The sequence below is a fragment of the Prionailurus bengalensis genome, chromosome E4 (genome assembly GCF_016509475.1).
Source record: "Prionailurus bengalensis isolate Pbe53 chromosome E4, Fcat_Pben_1.1_paternal_pri, whole genome shotgun sequence".
NCBI classification, from domain to species: domain Eukaryota; kingdom Metazoa; phylum Chordata; class Mammalia; order Carnivora; family Felidae; genus Prionailurus; species Prionailurus bengalensis.
Window position 1 is genome coordinate 40,975,181 of NC_057360.1, and position 20,838 is coordinate 40,996,018.

At 57.0% G+C, this 20,838-nt stretch overlaps 1 protein-coding gene across 2 annotated transcripts in view; it reads right to left on the minus strand.

Moving 5' to 3' along the window:
* The window catches only part of SYT2 (synaptotagmin 2), a 109,029-nt gene that overhangs the window by 43,946 nt on the left and 44,245 nt on the right, over nt 1-20,838 (minus strand). The window contains exon 1 of one of the 2 annotated variants that reach the window (XM_043568143.1): nt 1,936-2,180. The exons of the other annotated variant lie outside the window; for it this stretch is intronic. The gene's annotated coding sequence lies outside the window, so the exon portion shown is untranslated. Of the gene's footprint in view, nt 1-1,935; nt 2,181-20,838 lie in introns of those variants that run through there. 2 annotated transcript variants of the gene reach the window in all.

Below are 20,838 nucleotides of genomic sequence, written 5' to 3' on the forward strand. Positions count from 1 at the left end.
AGAGGGAGACACAGAATCGGAAGCAGGCTCCAGGCTCTGAGCTGTCAGCACAGAGCCCGAAGCGGGGTTCGAACTCACAAACTGCGCAATCATGACCAGGGCTGAAGTTGGACGCTTAACCGAAGGAGCCACCCAGGCGCCCCTCAGGCCTCCTGTCTTAAACCAGGACTCTCCCTACAACACCCTAAGGCCCAGTGAGAAACTAACGTTTCATCTCCACTGCAGACCAAACCAGCATTCACCCAAGAAGGAGTTAGATGAGGCTTCCCTCTGGCGAAGGGTTGTGAGGTCGGTGGCACAATGGGGTGTTACAGGCTGTTGTAGTGGAGATCTCCCCAGCCAGAGAAGGGATCTTTCTAAACGTGATTCCTTCAGATCATCCTTGCCTGCAGTGGGTGCAGCCTAGAGCCGGGAGTCAGACAGCATGATCTTGGGGGGAGGGGGGTCCTTGACATCCCCCTTTAACCCATGCGACTCTTAACTGTCACTGGGCATCTTACCCCCAGGAAGGCTCAGCCCTGCAAGAGGGCTGTGCTAGTGCAGGGAAGCCGACATTCTCACAGCCATACTGGAGATTCTGCAGGTGGGAACAGTTGATAGGTGAGCAGGCTGAGGGTCTCAAGGCCCTGGTGACTTTTTTTTGGGGGGGGGGGGAGACCTACCGTTTCCCCAGAGGCTATGTCCCAGGAGGAATGCAGCTGGTGAGGCCACACCCCACCCATTCCTTCCACTGGCCTCCCCAGCATGCTGGGGCATACATACAGGTGTCAGAACTGGGAGAGACCTTGGGTACAATAAGCTCCAAAACCCATTGAAGAGACTGAGGTTCAGAGGGGTAAGTGAGTGGTCCAAGGTCATAGGCCAGGTCAGAATGGAAGCTTCGTGACTTCCCGTGGAACGCTGGGTACACAGCTCCACACTGCCACCCCCTCCCCAGGAAGTGAGCCTCTCCGCAGAGAGGCCCGCATCAAAGGCATGAATTCCTAAGCGCCAAGGCTAGAGGCAGGCGCCCTGCGGACTTGTTCACCAAACACTCTGCCCCCGACCTCTTCCGCGTTCCCGACAGGGGCACCAAGTGTCTCCCTCTTCGTGAGGTTCAGAGAGGTGCAACAACTCGTCCAAGGTCACACAGCAAACTGACTAGAGCATGCCCGCCTACTGCCCCGTTGCCCCTTCCGCAACCCCCACCCCGGTCTCTCCAAGCTCTGCGGTTTGCCAGAATTCTTGGGACCCTGCTTCCTCCAACGCACGGAGCCGCGGCGTTTGCTGGAGTATGAAAAAGTTTCGAGAAGAGGAAGGGGCGAAGATGCCGCCGCCCATCCCAGACCCGGTCCGCAGCGGCAGGGCAGGGGACGCGGAAAAGAAGCCAGCTCCGCGCACCGCCAGTGTCCCCAGCGCGTCCCGCTCTGCGCCAGGGGGCTCCCGAGCTCCGAGCACGGGGCGCTTCGGCTCAGCCTCCCTGCGGCGCGGGCGGGGGGTCCCATGCGCGCCCCACACCCACTTTTCACTCTACGACCACCTCATCCACCCTCCCCCGCACCGCCTCCCGCGGTTGCCTGCTTGCCCAGGGTGCCCGCGCAGATGCACCGCGGCCTCTCGCGCCTTCTCCCCGCGCGCGTCCCGGGCTCCCCGGGAGGAGAAGCAGGGCAAGGGCGAGGGGTTCCCGGGATAATTCGGGACACCTCCCCCGGGACTAGCCGGGCGGTTCCGACGCAAGTGGATTTTCGGAGCCCACTCCCCCACGGCGGGCTCCGTCCGGCACTTAGTTTATCTGGCTGCGAGCGCCGAGCCCAGAAAGTCGGAGTGTCCCAGTTTGGCGACCCTGCGCCCGCCCGCGCCCCAGGCCCTCCCGGTGGCCGCCGATGGTCGGAGCGCGGCTCCGCTCGGGACCACGGGTTGCCCTCGCAGGGTGTCCCCGCCCGGGGCGCCGCTTACCGGGGACGTTCTTGCGCGGTTCGGCCAGAGCTCACCGAGAGAGCAGAGCGCGGGGACGGCCGGGGTCTCGAAGTCGAGGTCCCCTCTTCCCACTTCGCGGCCGGCCGGGCCGCTGCGGCTCTCCTCCCGCTCCCCGCTCGCCGGCTCGCCCGCGCTCTCTCTCTCTCTGCAGTAGTAACAGCCCGAACCCGCTTCCCCCGCCCGCCAATTGAGATGCTCCTCACATCCGCCTGCACACAGCGCGTGCCGGCCCCTCCGAGGGCGATCCCCGCAAACCGGGACGCAGGGCCCCCGCCCCGGCAATCCCCGCCCCGGGGAGGCCGCCTCCGCGCGCCCCGCGCCCCCCTTTCTCCCGTCCGGACGGCCGGTGGGCGGGGAGGGAGCGGCGACGGGGAAGGGGAGGTGTGTGCGAGGGAGAACGCGCGGCGTGCGGGAGAGGGGTTCAACCCGCCGCGCCCCTAGAGAAGTTTGCGGTGGGTGGGGCCGGCCTCGGGTCCCCGGAGGCCCGCGGGGCTCCAGGGGCAATGCGGAGGCGTCCCCTCCCACTCCGTGCCCTCCTGCGACACTCCCCACCCCACCCGCGCCACCCACGAGCTTTACGAGCCTCTGGGGAGCGGGGATTGGCTGGGGGAGGGGCGGGGGGGAGGGGGATCTCTGCGCTGTCGGGAACCGGCTATCGGGTAGGAGGGAGCCGATTTGCTTCAGGGGATACGGATGAAGGTTTTCCCCGAGTCGGGGACGAAAAGAAAAGGGAGGGAGAAGAGGAGTGATAGAGACAAAAGGCGGAGAGCGGAAGGGAAGGGGAGGTGAGGGGAGTTGGCCCGGGGAGCTCCGACAGCCTGCGGTCCCCAGCATCAGCGCGGGAGGGTGAAGTCGGGACTGGAGCCGGGGGGCTCTCCCCCAGCCTCCGGGGGAGGGAGGAAGCGGGTCGAGGGGCCCCTGCGGAGAGAGGAGGAAGCGTGTGCTGCCCAGGACCTGGGCCTGGCTCCCAGGTAGACCCGGAGCCTCCCCGCTGGCCACAACTCCGCTTTCTCCCTCTTGCGGCAGGCTAGGAGGCCTCAACCCTCCGGGAGCACAGGGAGGACGGGGCCTTTCCCACACTCACCAGGCAGGAGGGGCAGGGAGGATTGGAGGCCCAGGTATGGCTCCCGTGCCTCAGTCTCACCCCGGTGCCTCACCCTCAATGCCCAGCTTTCACCCACTGAGACCTCAGCCCCCCAGCTCAGCCCTGTGCAATTCCTGCTGGTGTCAGGACGCCGCCGGTCTCTGGACCTTCCCAGCCCCACCCCATCCCTGCCCTCATCCCCACAGCCTCCCCTTCACTCTCACCTTGCTCCTGTACTGCACACCCAGAGTCAAGAATCATCACGTTTGGGGTTTGACCCAGGAAGTGACTCCCCCCGCCCCACCCCAAATCCCTTATATGCATGTGTTGGGGAGGGCCCCACTCAGAGCTTTCCAGGGCTTCTTATCTCCACGGAGTCCGAGGAGCCCTGGGAAGTCCCAATACCTGCAGCGAATCCCCTCTCCCTGGCCCAGCCCCACGACATCCACATCGCCCCAGAGCCCGGCCACTGCAATACTGCGGCACCCGCTGCTTGGAGCCGGGCTGGAGCCGCTCTTTAGAACAGCAGCTCGCTAGTCACGGACCCTGGGCTGCAGAAATAGCTGATTCGGGGATTTCCAGGCTGCAGGCTGAGTGGGGGAGTGTGTACCACCCATCCCCATCCGCCGGGCTGGGGCCGCACATCGGTGTTGGGAAGTGTGTGTGTGTGTGTGTGTGTGTGTGTGTGTGTGTGTTTACGTGTGGGCTAAAGGACAAGACAGATGCCTGAGACTCTCTAGTCGGCTCTGCTGACCCCTCACCACCCTTCAGATGAAAAAGGGGACCGAGCATCAAAGCCTCAAGGTCAGATGCTCCTCTGACTCCCTCCCCCCCACACACACACACCGCCACACCGCCATACCACAGGGCTGCTGTGGGGGGCCTGGCACTCGGTGGCTTCTCTTGTTTCTCCCTGGGGGAAGAAATGCTTCTCTTTGGAGATCCACCAAAAGCTTTTTTTTTTTTTTTTTTTTTACCAGGAGGAGGGAGAAGAGGGCTGAAAGTTCAGAGGGCTGATTTTACTTGATCCTTTTAAACAACGCCAGCAGGTAGCAAGGCAAGGAAGGGAGGACTCACTCCACTGAGGCACAGGAACCCCCCCAAAGGGTGAGTGACCCACCCAAGTACTTGTGTCAGTTTGGTACAGAGTTAGGGCATGGAGCTGGGTCTTGTGACCTCAGATGCTGACCCTTCTCTAATCTACAGGAGGTGGGTGCAGAGCTAAGCCGTGCCCTCCGCCCCAGGGGCTCCTTACCGTTACCCCTCTTACCAGCTGCTTCTTGTAGACATCTCTAGATGTGGCCCCCGCCCACCCTCCAGCTCTGCCTGGCACTGCCTCCTCCCTCACCCTCTGGGCTCCAACTGATCTCCTTGCAGGTCCTGAGAGGGCTATGCTCTTCCCTGCCACGGAGCCTTTGCACATGTTGTCCTCTTGGTGGAGGACCCTGGCCTCTCTGCTCCACATCGCGACGCCAACTCCTCTTTGTTCCACCAGTCTCAGTCCCCTGACACCTCTCCGTGTACCCTGTACTTCTCGTCTGCCTGTAAGACAGGCACTTGTCACCCTTGCCATTTCCCAGTGGAAACTTTCCCCCCACCAGACTACAAGCTCCAGAACGGAAAGGACTTCCTACCCATCCGGCCCACTGGCACAGAGTGGGCACCCAACACATCCTAGTGGCTCTGAGGTTCGGTGTTTTCAAATCCTGGCACTGCACCTAGTGTGCTGTGCGACCTTGGGCAAATTACATAACCTCTCTGAGCCTCAGCTTTCTCATCTGCAACATGGGGATTCTAATTATAAAACAGGATTATCATAAGGATTAAAGGGATAATGAATGCACAGAGATTAACACAGTGCCATTCCTGGCATATCTGTGTGAAAGAAATAAATGTAAAGAAATCCAGAAGAAACGGGGGTTGAAGGAATAAAGGAATGGCCAATGGTCATATTCCTCTCCTCTCAGCCTCCTCCCTGGGGTGCGAAGTCAGTCTCCTCTCCTTGCCCCCGCCCCATGCTTTCAGGACAAAGCAGACGGCTGATGCAGTTCAGCGGCTTCTTCCACCCAGGCTCTGCCTTTTGGGCCATCGTGGATTCTCTGCTCTGATCCTGGGTGTCAGCACAACCCAACCCTGCTTGGAGCGGAGTGGCATGGCAGAGCCCAGGGCAGGGGGCAGGGGGCAGCGGGGTAACCTCCTTCATGATCTCCCAGAAAAATCACCTCCACATAAGTCCCCGGACTAAAACAATCCCCTCACCTCCCTTCCAATGAGAGAGCAGCACTTGTGCCCCTCCTACGCAGAAATTCTGGAGCTGCCCTGGAGCTCCGGGCTCCGGTCCAGCCCTGCAGGATCAGGCTCCTGTGGCCCATATGTTTCCCGGGCCGGTGGATGGAGGGCCATGTTAGGAAGAGGTGCTCCGAGGAGGACCTTGCAGTCTCCCCGGGCTGGCTTCCTGTCGTTCAGATGTCCTCCTTTCTAGCTAGTGCCCGAGAAGGCTGACAGTGCTGTCCCTCCAGCCCTGTTCCATGAGCAGCCCCACAGCTGGTACCCTGGGGAAGCAGCCTGTACCTTGGCTGAAGGCAGCCTTGCTGGAAACCCCCACCCCACAGCCCAAGCCCAGGCTGACTGAGACAGAGAAAGGGGGCGCTGGAAAAGCCAACCTAGCTCTTCACCTTGACCAAGTTCCCTCCCCGCTTCGGACCTGTCCGGACAGAATAATGACTCTCAGTTCTTCCCTTCCAGAAATGCAGTTGGATTCTTGTAAAGAACTTCTACATCCTGCAGCCACCACCACGACCACCGCTAGCGCTAACGGAGCCCCGCTCCTCCTCTTCCCCCCTCCTCGCCCCTACCCTCCTCCCTCCCTTCCTCTTCCTCAGCCGCATGGAGCAAACGGAGCAGCGGCCCCCAGCGTTCATTGGGAGCCATAAGACTTGGAATCATTGGATCTTCACAGCAGTCGGAGGTGACAGGGTGGAAACTACACGAGTTTAAAACCATAGGCTCTAGCTGTATGACCTTGGGCAAGCCACTCAACCCCTCTGCGCCTCATCTGTTAAACAGGAACAAAAATGGTATTCACCTCACTGTGAATATTACATGAGTCAATACATGGGAAAAACTTAAAATAACGTTTGGGACATAGTAAGTGCTCAGTAAACGTTAGCTATTATTTTTTTATATTATCTCTATTTTGCAGATGAGAAAACTGATAAAAAAATATCTGCTGTTTATTTAGTGCCTACTATGTGCGAGACAGTTTCTATGTGTCGTGGGGGCAAGAAGTGCAGGGTGGGCGAAGCTGAGGACCGCGTGCATACGCTAAACCTGAGGAGTGTGCTGATAAGGCTCTTCCGGAGTATTTATTTGCATCCATTGGTTTACATGGGGTTACCGAGCGGTACCCCAGGGAGACTTGAATTGTGCCCAAAATGGGCTCCAGACATATGGAGACATATCTGGCAGTCTTTCAATAGAGGTTTCTGATAAATAAATTATCAAAAGGAAGGAATACAGCTGACAAAATGAGCCAGACCCCACAAAGGGCTTGAGGGTCAGAGGGCATGACCCTCCAGACTGAATAGAGTGGCTGGCCCTTGACCTTGCCTGACTCAGTGGTCTGGAAAGGAAAAGAGCTGTGCGTCAACTGAAGGAGGTCTCGAGAGCTGGCTTGCTAAATGTGACACTCCAGGCTCAGGCCACCCTGCCCCTCGAATGAGCATTTCGCCATGGGGGTGCGGAGTGGTTCCCATTCTCTGAAAGAGCCTGCAGAGCTGGGAAAGGTGGGAAGCCTGGGCTGGTGGGCACGTCAGCAGGAGGAGCAGAGAGAGGCTGCACAGAGCAGTGTGGGGCTGTGGTGGTGTGGGACACCGAGGCACTGACACCAGCGGCCAGCGGCAGTCCAGACCCACGTGATGACCCACGTGCCAGTCGGCTCTAGGAGGCTCCCAGAACACATGCTGGCCGAGGCAGATTCAGAGCACTAGATCTCCAGTAGGAACAGGTAGGTGCCTGGAGCTGGTGCAGTACAGGTACTGAGATGCTAATGCTGGCAATGACCACGAAGACAGGTAACACGTGGCGGGCTCACGACAGGCCAGGCACCGTTTTAAGGGTTTGATACAAACTTAACACGACCACCTTAGGACAGGGGATCCTTCTTATTCCCAGTGTACAGACAGGAAGATTGAGGTAGACAGAGGTAAAATAACTTGTTTGAGGTGACAACTAGGAAGTGGAAGAAGGGGGATTTGAACTCGGATATTCTGCCTCTGAGGTCACGCTCTAAACCCCTCTGCCATATGCCAATCAATATCAAGTGCCCTCATTCCTAAGCAAAAGCTGGACAAGGTTGTGGACACTGGGTCCTACAGAAGATTTACAATTTACTGTTTTTGTTGTGGTTGTTGTTTGTTTGTTTTTTGAGAGAGAGAGAGAGACAGGGAAAGCCCAGAGGCGAGGGGCTGAGGGGCAGAGAGAGAGAGAGAATCTTAAGCAGGCTCCACACTCAGCACGGAGCCAGATGCAGGGCTCGATCCCACGACCCTGGGATCATCACCTGCGCCGAAGCTAAGAGTCAGACGCTCAACAGACTGAGCCACCCAGGAGCCCAGCTTTACAACAACCTTATGAAATCAGTGTTTGTCCCCATTTCACAGCCGAGTACAGTGAGGCTCAAAAAACGCAAATGATTTGCCCAAGTTCACACAGCTGGGAAGTGCCGGGGCCAGGATCCAAGGGCTGGTCCGTGGGGGCTCTAATGCTCATCCGTTTCCTGGGCTGTGATGTGACTTGCCCAAGACTATACAGCCAACTCCAGTCTCTTACTGTCACAAGAGAACAAACCATCGCCATATCCCCCATTTTCCTGGACATGAAGAGTGAGTCCAAGTTCTCTCTAGTCTCAAGCCAGACGTGTAGGCCATCTAAGAACAGACATTTGGCAGAGGGCCCTGTAGAAGAAAAGGGTCTTGGGTCGGAAGATCTTCCCAGAGAATTCAAGAAGCCAACATAAGCAACTCCCATAACTGTGGGTGTGTAAACTGCGGAGTGAGGAACTCTGTTTACCTGGGCAAGCCTCGCGTTTCCAGGTAAGCCTGCCCACCTGCGAGCAGGGATTTTAGCCAGCCTAAGACGACCACCAGAAGGGGCCTTGTGTTTGCACAAGGTGACATTTCTGCTGCCATCTACTGGTCAGAGCAAATATAGAGAGAGGGCACATCATGTGTGTCTATTCCTTCTAGTGTGGCATGGGTCTAGTGGATCTTTGGGGGACAAAAAGGGAACCCAGTAGGGATCTTTCCAAGCATTTATTGAGTGTGTATTCAATAAATGAGTGCTCAAGCATTTATTGAGGGCCACCACTCTGCTAGGCCCTAGGATATAAACTGCTCTAGGGCACAACTCGTGCCTGTAGGTCTGTTGGGGGAGACGGGCCCATAAGCACAGAATGATGGAGCAAGGGATACATGGTCCAGAGCCAGTGCACAGAGAACCCTGGAACCGCTGGCCGGAGCCTTGCTGGCAGTGACAATGGATGTAAAGATCACCCAAAGAAGACAACTTCCAAATGATTCTCGAAGCACGCTTCTGATTTGATCCTGAGGAAAAAGGGGGTCACATCAAGGGACTATCAAGTGCTAAAAAGTGTGGAGTCAGGAACGCACTGGGCACGTTGGCCGGAGACCCTGGACAAAGCGGGGCAGTGGCCAGGAGTGGTGCCGGAGGGGACCGCAGGCTGGGTTAGAGGGGCCTGGCTTTAACCCTCACGGGCGAGGGCACCGTGCGAGGCTTTGACACTATCAGCAGGCAGTGAGCTCAGGAGCCGTGCTGGACAGAGAAGGGGTGGGCTACTTACTGCCACTGGTAAGTGAGAGATGATCCCGGACAAGGCGGGCACGGGGGGCGGGGCGGGGTGAGGGGATGAAGAGGAAGGGGTGAAGACTCATGCTGGCGACTGGGAGTGCAGGGTGGGGGAAAGGGATCCAGGGTGACTCTGGTCTCTGGCTTGTGTCTCACCACCTTCCAAGATGGCAAAGTCATTCATTAAGAGAGGTAGTCCCCCAACGGGGGTGGCGGGGGGGGGAAGATGTGAGCTGTGAGTTCACTTGGGGGCATGTTCGGTGGGGAACCTGTGCCAGATTCAGGCAGAGATGCGGGCCTGGAGCTCAGGGAGGAAGCTTACGCAGGAGATACACCTTTGGAAGTCATTGATTCATAAATCATAGAAAAAAAAAACTTGCTCTGAAGATGCTAATAACCCGGTAAGTGACAGTGACTGGATTTGATCCTCGACTGTTAGACTCTATAGCTGGTTAGTTCCCCTTCCACCTCAGCACGTTCCTATCTATCAATAGTTATTACTTTTCAGGACTAGGTTTCTATTCTACCCATTTTACAGAATTGGAAAGTTGAGGTGCACTTTTAAGGAAGCCGCACAAGTTGATGATAGGGTCTGAAGTGGTGTCCATCACAGCCATTCAATTGGAACTATCTCTGGGAGAGCTGCTCCCTCAGCAGAGCGGGTGGCAGTTGATGTCAGTGGAAGGGACACCACCGGAGACAGAACGCCCCTCAGCCCTTTGCGTTGAGGGAGTGACATCTCAGCCGGAAGGATGGTTTGGAAGTCTGGCTTGCCGGGGAGCAGCAGACATGTGCCAAGGGCTGTGGTAATGGCAAAGGAGGAACTCCTGGTCCACACATCTCTGGGCGACAGGGAGTGTTTGGGGTTCAGCCTCCGGCTGCACTGTTCTCCCAGGATCCACCACACAGATCCCCCCCTAATTTTCATCTCTCACTCTCCTTCCGTGGCTGCCACTGCCCTTCTTCGGGAGACCCACCCCAGATCAAGTGCGATGTATCAATCTGTCTTCCCTGCTCTCTGCATCCTTGACAACGATAGATTAGCACACGGTGACACGAGTCAGTTCCCCCTCCATCCCCCCCCAACCGCGAGGGGATGGCTGGAGCCCGGGGCCAAAGCAGGAGGCTACCTGCTGCAGTGCGGGGGCTTCTCAGCCTCTCTGTCCATCAGTCACCTGAGGAGCTTAAAAGAAAGATGGCCAGCACCCCCCCCCCCCCGCCCAGAGATTCAGATTCAATTAGCCTGGGGCCCCCCCCCCAGCATCAGTCATTCTCTGTGTAGCCAAGGGGGGAGAACGGACTGCTTCAGAACCATAGTGTGTCCTCTGTGGCTTCAAAGTCAGACCTGGAATCTCGGCTCTGCCTTAATATTAAGGGTGAGACTTGGACGAATTACATAAACTCTATGAGTTCCAGTTTCTTTTTTATTTTTTTAAGTTTATTTGTTTTGAGAGAGAGAGCGCACACGCAGGCACAAGTGGGAGAGGGGCAGAGAGAGAGCGTCCCAAGCAGGCTCCACACTGTGTGCTGAGTCCAACACGGAGCTTGATCTCACGACGGTGAGATCATGGCCTGAGCCGAAATCAAGAGTCAGAAGCTTGACCGACTGAGCCACCCAGGCGCCCCTCCAGTTTCTTTTGCTGAAGGAACATTCATAGCCACCTCGTCTAAGATGACACATATAAACACCATGCCTAGAGCTTGGGCTGCCCTTGGATGCCCATCACTCCACTACCAACTTCCAACTCCCTTAGAGTTTGGGATTTCCTCTTAACCTAGCCTTGCGAGAAGTCCCCCAGCTCAGCAAACCATGGAAAATCTGTTCCTCCCCATGGCAGTTTTCCCTGACTCCGCATCTCGACGCCATTCCCTTGATTGAAAACCCAGAGCGTCACCCTTTTCCAGTGCACCCAGCTCAAAGGCTGCTCTCTGGCCATCATGGCCCTTCCTAAACTGGCCCCATCTGACCGTTCCAACTCTCCTGCCTCTGCCCCCAACGCTGAGCCCCCTGAGCCTTCCAGCCATCCACGTCCTTCCTGTGCCTACCTCCCTGTATCTATTCACATAGTTACCTGGAGCACCTCTCATTGTCCCTCAGAGCCCCCCAGGTGCCATCTCTGCTGTTGGGGCTCCAGTCCTCCCTGACTGGTTCTCACAGGCACAGTTCAGCACTCCATTAGGCACTCTCTGTGCTGTTCTCTGGTCGCATCTCTGGGTGGCCACACCTCCTTCTTCAGACTGTAAGCTCGGTGAGGTGGGGGGCTTGTCCTTCCACGGTTCTGGGCACAAGCCTAATCACTCGGGGCTGTGGACCTCACACGGAGGTCGGAAAAAGACTAGAACCTTGGCACTCAAGACTGTCCCCAGAGATGGGGAGCAGGGAGTGGGGCTATCTTCAAGCCTACTTCAAACAAACTCTAGCCTCAGTTTCCAGATGGGGAAACAGAGACTGGGTGCTAGAGTCCCAGATGGAGGCGGGGGCCCCTGCTGCTCTGGGTGAGCCATGTCCTGTGACCCTGTCACCTCACCTCCTGGGCCACCAGTTATTATTTGCACATCCCCTCCTGAGGAGGAGGTCCTGGTCTAGGAGGCTGGGAACCAGGGTTCTGGGTCTGTCCCTGTGTGACCTTGGCTAAGTTATTCTCTCTCTGGGGTGACATCTCAAAGCCCTGCAAATCCTATGTCTTTATCAGAAGGGTCTGTGTGATAATGATGCAGTCTTCGGGTGGCCACAGGGCTTGTGGTACCCTGCCAGCCTACTTTCAGCCAGCTCTCGCCCCCAGGGTCCCTCTCTCCCTCCCATCCCAGGCCCCAAACAGGGGAAATTAATTGAGTGTTCAAGTCTCTTCCCTTGCCCAGCCACAGCCAAGCTTACCGGGGAAATTAGGGTGACATTGGTGCAAATAATTGAGTGTCTTTCCCAAAACGGTCTTCAGGCCCTGTTGCTTTAGCTGCTGCTTAAATGGATGAGCTAATTAACTTAAGTAATTGTTCCTGAGGACTAATATTTTCACGGTCACGTGACCTAGAAGGCACATTTTCCCAGGAAGGCCACTCAGCTGTCCACGCTGCCTCTTGGACGAGGTTTTCCCGGATCCTGTGATAGCTGCCTCCCACCCTGCATGCTCTGCCCTCAACCCAAGCCTGTGTCTTTAAGGGACCAGAACTCCTTCCTCCGGCCTCTGTCCACATGCAAAACCTGACTCTAGACTCACCCTCACCAACCCATTCATCCATTCCACAACTCTGTGTGAGTTGCCTGCTTCGTGCATCACATGCTGTTCTTGGCACCGAGGAGCCAACGATGGGCAAGACTGTGCCTCACGGGGTGTCCGTCTACTTAGGGATATGACACTAATCATATGACCACAGACATACACTTACGCACGCACACGTCAGATCTACGCTACAATCAGTACTGCGGAGGAGTGTGGGATGGCTCCATACAACTCGAATAGACCGTCTTCTTGGGGAGATCAAGGACGGCTTCCTGGAAGAAGCAGCCCTTGCACTGAAGCTTGAAGGCCGTGCAGAAGCTAACCAGGCGGAGAAGGGGAAAGCGCATTCCAGGCAGAGTGAACAGTTTCTGCGCAATCCAGGTAAGAGACTGGCTGGACCAGAGTGCCGGAGATGGGAGAGAAGTAGGTTTCAAGAGAGAAGAAAGTGACTGGGTTGGTATTGGGTTGGATACAAAGGGAGGAGAGGCAAGCATCAACAGGAACTCCTACGCTCTCTGCTGCTGGCTGGCAGGGGATGTCACTCACTGGGACAGAAAACCCTCGAGCCACACCAGGTGTGGGCAGTGGGAATAAAGCATGGGCCACGTGTTGAGATACCTTTGAGGCCTCCAAATGGAGATGCTGAGCCAGTGGGTCGCAGGGGAGCGGGCTGGGGGCGGGGATCCACGTTTGCGCGTCACCTACCTAGAGGTGGGGCTTGAAGACGCAGGGTGTGCTCACGTCAGAGGAGGACAGAAAAGTCCGGGGCACAGCTTGAGGAAGCCAGGTGCGGTGCACCCCCGACAGCGGCCCTACGAGACGTGAGTGCACGCCCCGCTTTCACAACGTCGCCTTGTTCTCTTTTGCTATCTCAGAGTCACTGCAGTTTCCGGTTTCCTTTATCTACTGTTGAACCGACAGCGGCTCATGTGCCCGAGACTCTCTGGGTGACCAGGGAGCACTGCGCTACTTCGCGAGGGAGCACCGCTAATCTGCCATGCACTGTGCTGAGTCTACGTGTTTTCACTCACTTTGGCCTTTGCGAGACAGATATTCCTATCCTCGCTTTTCAGAATAGGATGCCGGGGCTCAGAGATGAGCAGTGTTCCCAGGCACGGGCCTGTGTGGTGTGTTCTCACTCCCACGTGCTGTCTCTCCAGAAGAGACAGGTATGTGCCAGGGGGTCTGAGAGACCCTAGGAGTGCAAGGGGCCAGAACATTCGGTCTCTAATTTCCTCCCGCTGGCCCAGGGCTGCGCGATGATGCAGGGAGAGAGGGCACAGGGGCTTCCATGGGGCAGGAAGTGCTGGGCCAAACCGGGGACAGGTTTGGATAAGTGATCCCTGGTCAGAGCAGCGGCGGACCGAGGGCAGGAAATCAGAACCAGAAAGTGTGCCTTGTGCACAGAGAGGAGGCTGTGCCTGTAAGAGGTGGTGGCAGGGCGAGCGAAGTGGGCCTGCGCACAGGAGAGGAGGGAGCAGGTTTGTCTGGGGTTGTTCAGAGGCCGCCAAACCTGAGCGCCAAGGGGCTCCCACCGCGTTCTGCCCACCCCACCCAATACACACCCTGGGGCCTTCACCACGGGTTGGAGATGGGGTAGGACCCTGTCCTACTGGGGCTGTAGAGGGCCTGGGAGGGGGCCCTCCTGGGAGGAGGCTGGGCAGCCCTCCCTGCCGCACCCCTACGAGGCAGAGGAGCAGGTGTTCCCAGCAACTGGCCTGCGGCTCCTGATCTGCTGCAACAAGGGATTGTGAGGCACTGATGGGAGAGGCAGGCGGTGGAACACACGTGCATGCACGCAGGCGCACACAAACATGCGTGCAGGTGCACAGGCACACGCACACACATGCAGGCGCACACGCACACACACACGCACGTAGGTACATGCACACATGTACACACACACATGCATGCAGGCACACACACGCGCGTGCATGTGCGTGTAGGTAAGGAACACCCAGGCACACAGGTACGCAGACACACACACACCAATCGGAAGAGTCAGCCGGGGAGTTTGGACCCATCAGGAATAATCCCGAGGCTGAACTGATCATAGCTGTGTGAGTCCAAGGCAAATCGAATCCTCTCTGGGCTCCCTATCCTCAGCTCCCAAGGGCTTCTTCTGCTCCCCTGTCTCCTTGATTTTTGCTGCTTTTTATTCTAGACCCAGAGCAGCAGTGGTGCCATTCTCTATCTGGGCATCTGGCCCCTCCCTCCTGCTCCAGGGCCCTGAGAGCCTGAGACACAAAGCCAAGGGTGGGAGGGTACAAAGACCAAGGGACCTGGCCTGGGTTTGAGTCCTGACTGCCGCTTTCTAAGTGGACAACCTTGAGGACGTGTCTTGAACCTTCCTGAGGCTCACGTGTCATCTATAAAAGCAGCAGATAACACTTCTTGTAGCAAGGATGTTGTGAAGCTTTGATGGCTATAGAGCACGTTGAATGTTACACACACCGCACGCAGAGGGCCCGACACAGCCACACATGTGACTTCCCTTTGCCCCCCGGCTCAGCTGTCCCAGCCCCAGCTCCGCGCAGGAGCCCCCTGACCTGCATCCCCGATAACCCAGCCTCTGCTTGCACGTTGTAGCAGGGGCTGCCTCATCTTGAACCATAATCTGTCTCCCTATAATCTGAATCTCTTCCACTGCTGGCGAGAGTGGAGCCATCCAGAAGGGGTGATGGCTCTCCTGTTCTCTGAGAACAGCTGCTGTGGCCCCCACGGCGTCTTTGCCTACCTACTGTGCTCCCTCCCTTCTCCTTCGGTGTTTGCCACTGTCTCCACCATCCTGGCCAAATCCTTCCAGACACGACCTGGTCTGTCTATCCTTCTTGGAATGGGATATCCAAAGAAGTCCAACACACCCCAAACATGAGGCAGTTAAGTCCAAACTCCAGGGGTCAGACTTTGGCAGAGTCCTAGGTAAAAGGTACGGTTACATTTCTTTCCCGTGGATGTACTTCTGATGGCCATGTATCATTTGCTCCCGATCAAGTCAAGAGGCAGATGTTTACATAATTTATAATCCTATCTGGAGATGTTCTGAAGTGTGACCCAGACCTGATTGAGATTTCCGGTCAGCGGCACAGCCTGGCACAGAGCTGGTCCAAACACACCCACGCAGGAGGCACGCTCACCATGGTCTTAGGGCAACCTCCCAGAGCAGTGCCAAAGGCGGCCTTCGGAAGAGATGATCAGGGCCCAGGGAGGGCCTCTTTGCCCACCCATAGATCTGTCTCCTCCCAGGCAGACCTGAAGCCCATTTCCCTGGGAGAGGGGGGCCAGGCCCCTGGACAGAACTGCTCCTCGCTTTTAGAAGGGAAGACGGGGGTGGGAGGTTACCACATGGCCCTGGGGAGAAGTCGGGTGGGAGGGTAGCAGTCAGGCAACCCTGTGAGCTGGAAAAGGTTGGTGGTTCCCTGTATTTTTCCCTCTCCTCCCTCACACAGGAATGCTGTGAGCTGGCTTTGGGGGCACGGCTCCTGGGGCAATGAATGGAAGATGCCTCCCCCTGGACGGCCTCTCACTTGCCCTGATGTCAGCCTCCCTGTCCAGAAACCGACAGCCTTGTCCTCCACAAGCCCTGTGAGACGGGCTGGAGCCAGTAGTGGGGAGGGGGCTTATGGAGGGTGAAGGCAGAGGGCTCCAGGGGGGCTGCCCTCCTGGAAGAGGCTCGGGGTTAGGGGGGATGGCACTGCCCCTGCCCCTGGCACGAGTGTCAGTGCTGTCCTCCCGGGCTGCGTCGAGCAGCTAATCTAGGACCTCACTAACCTATCAGCAGAAAGTCACCAGACCCCCTCCGGCGCGTCCTGTCACTTGTCTCACTCCGCATGTTCTGTCCCTTCCGGCACCACCTGTGGGCCTCTGCCCTAGAACCAGCTCTGCCCTCAGTTCACCGAGTGACCTTGGGCAAGTCGCTTCACGTCTCTGGGTCTCGGGCTCCTCGCTAATACAATAGAAAGACTAGATTAGATGGTCTCTTAGGTCCCTCTCAGCTCTGATGGTCCCATGAGTCTGCAAGCTGGGAGACGGGAAGTGGATGGACAGCAAAGGCTATGTGGCCCCCTTTTTTGGAGAGAACAAGGAGAGAATGGAAGGACGGCTCACACCGGGCGGCGTCAGGAATGGGCACATGCAGGTTTCGGCTAAACATACCCTCAGCGATGGAGATAAGCAGGGCATTGTGACAAAGCCCGACCACCCAGTCCCCCTGCTCTCTCCCCTCCCCCTGCTCTGCCACCCCACCTTTGCCTCTCCCTCGGATCCTGCCCGGGCCGGTCAGGGGCTGGGTGGCAGGAGAGCCGGTGGCCCACCTCCCCTGCCCCTCCCTGGCCGTCAGGGCTGCGACAGCAGCTGCCAGAGGGGGCGAGGAGGCCCTGGGCCGGGTGCAGGCTGGGTGACGACGTGTGGTGGATGTGTGCCTCAAGCAGCCGCCCAGCAGCCTGCACCAACCTCAGAGGCTCTGCAATGCAGTGGTAGGATTTTTTTTTGTTGTTAGTTTTTTTCCTAAAAGTCCTCATTTCCCAGGGAAATGTGCAGCCAAATGCTTCCAGAAAGGGGCGGCCAGGTTGCCCGGGGATGTGTCAGCCCTTCCGATTCAGTGTAGTGGCCTCCACCTCTGGCCCCTGCCAGTGTGCAGCCAGCCCCCTGCCCTCTGCTCCTGGTGGGACCAGGGGGCCCGAATGGAAGCAGCATGAAGTGGCTGAGCTTCCTTTCCCAAGGCCTGGGACACAGACCGATGGAACCTGAATGTTTGTTGAATCAGACCACTTCTCAGTTTCCCGATCTCCCGGGGCTCTGGCTTGAGGCTCCGTCTCACACACAGAGATGTCTTCAGATTCAAAGAGACTCTCCCTCCTTCTGTCTCTGTCTCTGTCTCTGTCTCTCTCTCTCTCCCCGAATGAGCATTTTGGGCGCGGGGGGGGACAATGCCCCCCTTTGGTGTATCAAGTCCCAAATCTGCTACAGGGTTCCCAAGAAGGCCAAGAACTTGAACCACCTGTCCTGCCCACCCTGCCCCACTGCACAGCATACTAATTTTGCACACGCTCTACTTCTGGGTTCTTCTGTCTTCTGTTCTTGGGTTTCATTTTAAGGGAACTTTTCAATCCAGCTCTGCTTCCCCGATCGAAAAGGTGGTGAGTTCAATCAGCTATGAAAATAAAGCCGGATGAGAAGCCTCATGGAACATGGGCAGACCTACCCTTGCCAGCTCAGCTCCTCCCCTTCCCTCGGTTTCCCCAGAACTCCAATGGCCACAGGGAGACCCGGGGGTTGGAGGGGGTGAGCTCTCTGCTGACCAAAAGCAGCAGCAGGAGATGGCTCCGATGAAGAAATGTGGTCCGCGGCATTTGCTAGGTGGGTGGCATTTCAGCCTTCAAAAGGACTTCGACAGCCCTCTCTCTGCAGGGGCAGGTACAGCTGTGGGCTGGCTCTCCCGTGCCCTGAGCTCTCTCCCCACAACCTGGAGGGGCTACGAGGGCCACGTCTGCCCTTCTCGGTGATGTTGGGGCTCTCTCGGGCACAGATGGTTCTAGCTCAGGGGCAGCCAGGACATAGCCGAGCCAATCTGGGCACAGCCCAGGGAGAGAAGCTGCCAGTCTGCCATCTGCCGAGCAGGTGACAGCCAGCGACATGCAAGTCGGGGGTGAGGGGCAGGGAGCTCAGGGCTAGTAGGGTCAGAGCCGCGGCCTGCAGGAACTCGCCTTGCTGCCTTCAGAAGCCACGGGCTCCACACAGGAAGCGCCTCCGGGCCCCAAGTGCCATGTAGGTCTTTAAACGAAAATGAACCAACCCTCCACCTGAGGGATATGCCCCCTCTGCGCTGTGTATTTCCACCAAAGCACAGGCTGGAGGTGAAAGTGACGACTCTTCTCACTCAGATCAGGACGGTGGGCGGGGCTCAGCTCCAAGGATGGGAAGGGGGACCGGGATGAGCCACCGGGAAACATCCCACCAGGGAAGCAACGGGAATCCCACATAACGTTTAGAAGCCAGGCTTTGGTCCCAACTCTGCTACCCTCCAGCTGTGTGCCCCAGGGCGAGTTCGTTCACTCTGCAGAGTCTCAGTTGCCCCATCTGTAACAGCCACGCCTCATGGGGCTGTTGGGAAGTTACATGACATAATACATACACACCTCTGTGAGTGAAGGCTACTGTTTGTTTTCCTACTACTACCCACAGGGTGGTAGGTGAGAAGGGCAGGGAATCTCCACCCCAGCAACCCTAACCAAATGGCTCCCAGATTTTAATGTGCATTCAAAATCTCCTGGAAGCTTCCATAAAGTACAGATTCCCAGGCCCAACCCCCAAATTCTGGGTCCGCAGGTTTAGTTTGGGCATCCTGCGTGATTACGACGCGGGTGGTCCGCGGGCCACATTTTGAGAAGCACTGCCACAAAGGACAGGAGAGCCCGTCCCAAGGGCCCTGGCTCAAGGACAGTGTGGACACGGAGAGTGTGGATGTGCTCGCTCCCGGTGTATTAACCCTGGCCCCTGCTCCTCCCCCCCAGCCCCTGCCCTCCTCTCCTCTGGGTGCAAGGACGCTCCGGTGCTTTGTCCCTGCCACAGTCTCACGCTTTTGCATCCAAACTCCTCAGGTCAGTCCTCCATTCAGCAAATCCTTACTGAGTGCCCGCTCGATTCCAGACACTTCTAGGTGCTAGAGGTAGGGCAACGAGTGAAAAACAAAAATCCTTGTAATTTGTGTATCGATTGACTCAGTCACTCGGTCTTTCATTCATTCATTCAGTGAATAGTACTGAGAGCCTACTCTCTGCCAGGCACTGCACAGGTGCTAAGGTTGACATTTGCAGAGTCCTCCTTGTCAGAAAAAGGCCAAGGAAGAGATGCCCTTAGGGACCGAGTGCCCTTGGGGCCCCTCAGCTCCAAACCCCAACGCAGAGGGCAGTGGCAGGCTGGCTCCCACAGAGGCACCCAGGGGAGACCCCCCCCTCCCCCGCCCCAGCTCCGCCAACTGCAGAGTGGGATCGTCAGGCAGGAGAGGCGATCTGGAAGAGACGCATGGCTTGGTCTTCTCCCCAGCTCACTCATCGTCACTGCTGGATACAAAGTATTTCTTTTTTCCTGATCCAGCCCCGTCCCTTTACATAATCCTATGCCTCATAATTACGTGTGAGGACGGGCCAATTCCCCCAAACGCCGTGTCAGGCCATCGATAACGCTCCCTTGCCGTTGCGCCACGCCACTCCGTGGCCCTCAAGCCACCTGGCAGGGGGAGCTCAGCCCCTGGCCTCGATTTTTCATGGGAGTCCTGCATCCATCACCGGGCTGCCAGCTCCGGTCTCTGCTCCAAGGGGGCAGGTGTTCAGAGAGAACACTCTGCAGGCGCTGGCCCATTCCCACCACCCCTGCCAGAGTGCTTATAAAGCACTAAGGGCCTTCGGAATCCATTGCACCCAACCCCCTCATTTTGCAGATGGGGTAACTGAGGCTCGGGGCTGGTCACAGAGGGAGCGTATTTACTTCACTCATTCATTTACCCATCCATTAACTCGTCAAACACCTTGAGAGTCTGTTAGGGACTAAGGCTGTGCTAGTCACTGCACATACAAGGATGACGAAGATCTGGTGCCTGACCTCAAGAGGCTCACGATCCAATTAGGAGACACACGTCACCATAGTCCAATATAGTAAGCACACTGATCTGTGTGGTGGGAATAGAAAGGAGCCGAGGGGGCTTCTGTGCAGACTTTTAGAGGGAAAACAGGAATCGCCTGAGCGCATGGCATCCCAGGCAGAGGGCGCATCATAAGCAAAGACCAGGAAGCGGCAAGAGGCTTGTTGTATGCAAGGCCGGCGGTATAACTGAGGCCGGGCCCAGATCTTCAGATTCCAGTGTCTTCCCCTCCCTCTGCAGCCTTGTGGCTTGCTAGGGAATCACACTTCCTGATCCCTTGTGTGCAGTGGGGCCTGCCTGGGGCAAAGTTAACCCTCTAATTAGCAGTGATGTTCAAGGTGACCTCAAGAAGGGAGCATGCCAATTACTAATACTCGTTGGGGCCAGTGACCCCTCCACAGGTGGAGCGAGCAAGGATACGAGCAGTGCCCCATGCTACCCTTGCACCTGCATGGGGACAGGAGAGCTAGGCTGTTCCACACCATTAATCAACAGTGGGTGGGGGTAGGGGCGCCTGGGTGGCTCAGTCAGTGAAGCATCCGACTTCAGCCCAGGTCATGATCTCACGGTTCGTGGGTTCGAGCCCCGCGTCGGGCTCTGTGCTGATGGCTCGGAGCCTGGAGCCTGCTTCGGATTCTGTGTCTCCCTCTCTCTCCACTCCTCCCCCTCTAGTGCTCTGTCTCTATCTCTCTCAGAAAGAAATAAACATCAAAAAAAAAAAAAATAGGGGGTTGGGGTGAAGTCAGTGCGTTGGAGACCCTGAATATGCCATCTTCTCTGAGCTGAGTGCACATGCCCCCAACTTCTCTGGGCACATGTGCCAGGCTCATTGGGGGACACTGTGTATGCTGACTACAAATACAGGTTTCTGCATTACACAAAGCTTGGTGCAATTGTCAGTTCAGCCATTTAACTATCTGAGTAGCCTTGGGCAAGCCAGACAACCTCTCCGAGCCTCAGGATCATCTGCAAAAGAGGATTAATAACATCCATCCTGTACGGTTGCCAAAAAGTAAACACAGTGTATACACAATGGTTAGCGTAAGTGCCTGGCACATAGTCTGTAAATCGTAAGT